This window comes from Coenobita brevimanus, chromosome 29 (genome assembly GCF_032717465.1).
Source record: "Coenobita brevimanus isolate Jiangsu-jjx chromosome 29, ASM3271746v2, whole genome shotgun sequence".
NCBI classification, from domain to species: domain Eukaryota; kingdom Metazoa; phylum Arthropoda; class Malacostraca; order Decapoda; family Coenobitidae; genus Coenobita; species Coenobita brevimanus.
Genome location: NC_136982.1, coordinates 40,851,763 through 40,856,798, shown reverse-complemented (window position 1 = coordinate 40,856,798; position 5,036 = coordinate 40,851,763).

Genomic DNA, 5,036 nt, shown 5'->3' with positions numbered 1-5,036 from the left:
CTTTCCCTCTCTCACCGTTCTTCTGTCTTCCCTTTCTTCCTCTCTCTCTTTCTTCCTCATTCTTACTCAACCACTCTGTCCCCTTTCCTCTTCAATTCTCTCTCCATCCCCATCACCCCCCCCCCTCTCCCTCTCTCTCTCTCTCTCCCTACTATGAGTGAGAGTGAGGGAGGGGGGGGGGCAGAGTTGGTCCGTTGCGGTAGTGTATTTCAGATGGACACAAAGACCCACACAATGTACATCCTGTCCTGAATACGCTCGTGGTGCACACACACACACACACACACACACACACACACACACATTCTAACACGCACAGAGACAGAACATAAACACACACAAATTTTTACACGTGGGCAAACGTACATACATACATACATACATACATACATAAATACAAATACACACAATAATTTACCTGTGCAAAGGAACATGCCTCCATGTACACATATACGCACACAGACTCACATATACATTATGCTAGGACGCACACACACTTACCGTATGGAAAAAAACATACATATGCATATAAATATACACATATACAGAAGCGAACATGTACACAAACACACAAGCTACCCGGGGATATAAACGTACATAAAAACGCACACAGGTCACGCTCACTCAAAGGCAGGGGGAAAGTAATATGAAAAGGGACCATGAAAGCACACGCACATGCAGTTCACACACACACACACACACACACACACACACACACACACACACACACACACACACACACACACACACACTCATGCATAAAGAAACTAATATAAAAATGCGCGCACACACACACACACACACACACACACACACACACACACACACACACACACACACACACACACCTGCCCTGCCAAGCTCTCGTTCTTCAGGTACGCTCTTTCATCAGGTAGTCAAACAAAATAAAGGCTATACTTACATGCATACACACGCACACGTATACATACATGCATACACACGCACACATACCCACACTTTCTTTATACACAAACACACACACACACACACACACACACACTGATATTTCAAAAGCAATTTCTCTCTCTCTCTCTCTCTCTCTCTCTCTCACACACACACACACACACACACACACACACACACACACACACACACACACAGTCATCCATAAAGAAACACCGCTCGCTGGTGCAGTGGTAACGCTCTCGCTTGCCAACTGGTGGACTGGAGTTCGCGCCTTGCTCAGGTTGCGAAAAGTTTCACTGACGAAGTGGGTGGTTACTGTCCCCCTTGAGCAAGGGGACGGGTGTGTGCGTGTGTGAAGGTCACAGCCTTGCCCTTAGATCGGACTATATGAGCTCTCAGCTCCCTTCCGGGAGGGTAAAAGCTGACGATCACGACCATCAAGTGATCCTGACCGACCCGGTGAATTACACACACACACACACACACACACACGCACACACCGCTGGAGGTCTGAATGGTGTGTGTTGTTGGCCACCTTAACAGATGATTCTATACACATGACAGGTGTTTCTGGACAGGTGAAAGTCTGAGTACAGGTGCAACAGTACTGGATTCCCCGCTGAGGTACCAGTCCCCTTCACTACTTGCGTCTCTCCAGTGATGAATAAAACCGTATGGATGTGATAAAAGGAAGATACAGACAGACATCAAAGTGAAGATAAGGTTCATGGAGACTTATTAACCCCTTCACCTTGACAAACATTTGCAGGTGAATTAATAACATGAACAAATCCTCCTCCAATTAAAAAAAAATCCTCATAATTCCTTCATCGGGGGACTCTTCTAATAAAAAATAAAATCGCTGCAGAATATGACGTACTAAATTAGCTTCTTGTTGCTGCCTCCAGACGATTTTCCTCAGTTTACGAAAGATATGTAATACAGAAAAGGTTACTGAATGCAATTTCTAACCCCTCCAGGTGCCAAAATTTCTCCGCGGTTCAATTTAATCACCTGTGTAGCCAAAAATAAAATAAAATATAGTCAAGAAGGAGTACTCAGATTTTAACACCTGTGCCTCATACCTGGTCTAGAGCCAAAAATTTACCTTTGTCCTGTAGCCTTCACGTTCCATCGTTTTCACAATTCAGTGTCTTCTCTCTTTCTTTACCCTCAATCCATTAACCAAATCTGGACCAAAGTGGATAAAAAATGTTTGAGTTGGCCTTGACGTTTGACCCAATGCTCTCAAAACTGAAGCTTTTTATCCTTGCCTGACCTTCAACCCTTCCTCCAAGTTTGGTCCGAATCGAATAAAAACTGAGCTATGAGGTCGAACATTTAGCCTAATCCTATAACCTTGATCTCTCACTTCTCCAGGTCGTATCATTTCATCCCTGTCTTACCTTCACCTCATCCACCAAGTCTGGCTTAAATCGGATGAAAACTATTTAGCCTACTTTGATAACACACACCTACACACGTCCCCCACTCTCTCTATCGCACGCGCGGGTGTAATAAAACCTCATCTGACAACACAGACCCAAACACCTCTTTCCACATAAACGTGATATTGATTTACGCTTTTCAAATGCGTACCTGAACAAATGAACTATATATTTTGAAAAAGATGTAATATTTGTGAGTTCATGGATTTTGTGAGAGAATTTAGGATTTGTGTTATGCTCTTGTTGTTAAGGGATTGTGTTTTAAATAATGAAAAGGGTGCTGTGTGTGTGTGTGTGTGTGTGTGTGAGAGAGAGAGAGAGAGAGAGAGAGAGTCCATCTATGTCTATTTAAAGAATGTATCTGTCTATTCATCTGTATATCTATCTATCTGTCTATCTATCTACCCATTTGCACATCTGTCCATCCATCTACCCATCCAAACGTTTTTCTACCTACCTACCTACCTACCGTATTTATCTATCGATCTATCTATCCGTCTGTCTAGTATGCAATATCAGTCTGCCTCTCCACCCACTCATACATCAATTCTTGCACTATTGATCAATCTGTGTTCCTATCCATCTATCCATTTTCCCTTCCACCCACCTACTGCATTTATATACCTGTCTAACTATCAGTCTATCTTTCCATCTATCTATCCATCCATTCACCCATCCATCCATTCATTCACCCATCCATCCATTCACCCACCCATCCATTCATCCATCCACCCATCCATCCATTCATCCACCAATTTATCCACTCACCCATCCATCCATTCATCCATCCTTCCATCCATCCATCCATCCATCCACCATCCATCCATCCATCCATCCACCATCCATCCATCCACCATCCATCCATCCATCCATCCATCCATCCATCCATCCATCCATTCATTCACCCATCCATCCATTCACCCATCCATCAATTCATCCATTCACCCATCCATCCATTCACCCATCCATCCATCCATCCACCCATCAATCCATCCATATCATTTCTCCGTTTCTATCTATTACTTATTACCCATCTATCTATCCATCCATCCATCTATCCACCCATCAATCCACCTTGCCACCCCCCACCTTAATCATATTCACTACCCTGCCTAATTTGACTCTTGGCCATCACTTCAGGTGTGCTCTCGCCCTCAAATGACCTCACATGAGAGAAAACCAAATCACTATGAATTATTGATGAGGGAGGCGGCAGAGCAGGGGGAAAGGAGGGGAAGAGAGAGAGAGAGAGAGAGAGAGAGAGAGAGAGAGAGAGAGAGAGAGAGAGAGAGAGAGAGACAGACAGACAGACAGACAGAGAAGAATGAAGATGAGAGAAATGGAGAGGGAAGAGGGAGAGGAGAGGAAGGGATAAGGAGAGGAAGGGACGCGAAGGGGAAGGAGGAAAGAGGGAAAGGAAGAGGAAGGCAGAAGTAGGAGAGGTAGGGGGGGGGAGATGAAGAGTGAGAGAAGAGGGAAGATGAGAGAGAGAAGAGGGAAGATGAGAGAGAGATGAGGGAAGATGAGAGAGAGATGAGGGAAGATGAGAGAGAGAAGAGGGAAGATGAGAGAGAGAAGAGGGAAGATGAGAGATGAGGGAAGATGAGAGAGAGAAGAGGGAAGACGAGAGAGAGAAGAGGGAAGATGAGAGAGAAGAGGGAAGATGAGAGAGAGAAGAGGGAAGACGAGAGAGAGAAGAGGGAAGATGAGAGAGAGATGAGGGAAGATGAGAGAGAGAAGAGGGAAGACGAGAGAGAGAAGAGGGAAGATGAGAGAGAGATGAGGGAAGATGAGAGAGAGAAGAGGGAGGACGAGAGAGAGAAGAGGGAAGATGAGAGAGAGAAGAGGGAGGACGAGAGAGAGATGAGGGAAGATGAGAGAGAGATGAGGGAAGATGAGAGAGAGAAGAGGGAGGACGAGAGAGAGAAGAGGGAAGATGAGAGAGAGAAGATGGAAGATGAGAGAGAGATGAGGGAAGATGAGAGAGAGAAGAGGGAAGACGAGAGAGAGAAGAGGGAAGATGAGAGAGAGAAGAGGGAAGATGAGAGAGAGAGAAGAGGGAAGATGAGAGAGAGAGAAGAGGGAAGATGAGAGAGAGAAGAGGGAAGATGAGAGAGAGAGAAGAGGGAAAGTGAGAGAAAGGCAGATGGAAGAGAGGAGAGAAAAGTATAAAGTTTCAAAAAACGGTTTTAAAAAGTTTATTTCCATTTCAGTCAAAGAAATATACAGATTCAAAACAAAAACAAAGATATTTTTATGGCCTAGTCTATGAAGCATGAATTTTAATAGACCTAAAAAGAATTACAATGAATTAGTTAAAAAAGAAAATTTGCTTTGGTACTGGTGCATGTTTTCGAGTTTTTTTTTTTTTTTTTTTTTTTTTTTTTTTTTTTTTTTAGGTTGTCAGACTGTCGATATTCTTAAAACTATCAGGCAGAGTGTTCCAGATTTTTGCTCCCGAATACATGATGTGTTGTTGACGTTGTTGTGTAGGGAGGAAGGGAGAAGGAGGAGAGGAAGGGGAGAGAGAAGAGGGAGAAAGAAGGGGGAAGATGGGAGAAAGGGAGAGGGAGGAAGAAAGAGGAAGAGAGAGAGAGAGAGAGAGAGAGAGAGAGAGAGAGAGAGAGAGAGAGAGAGAGACAGACAGACAGACAGACAGAC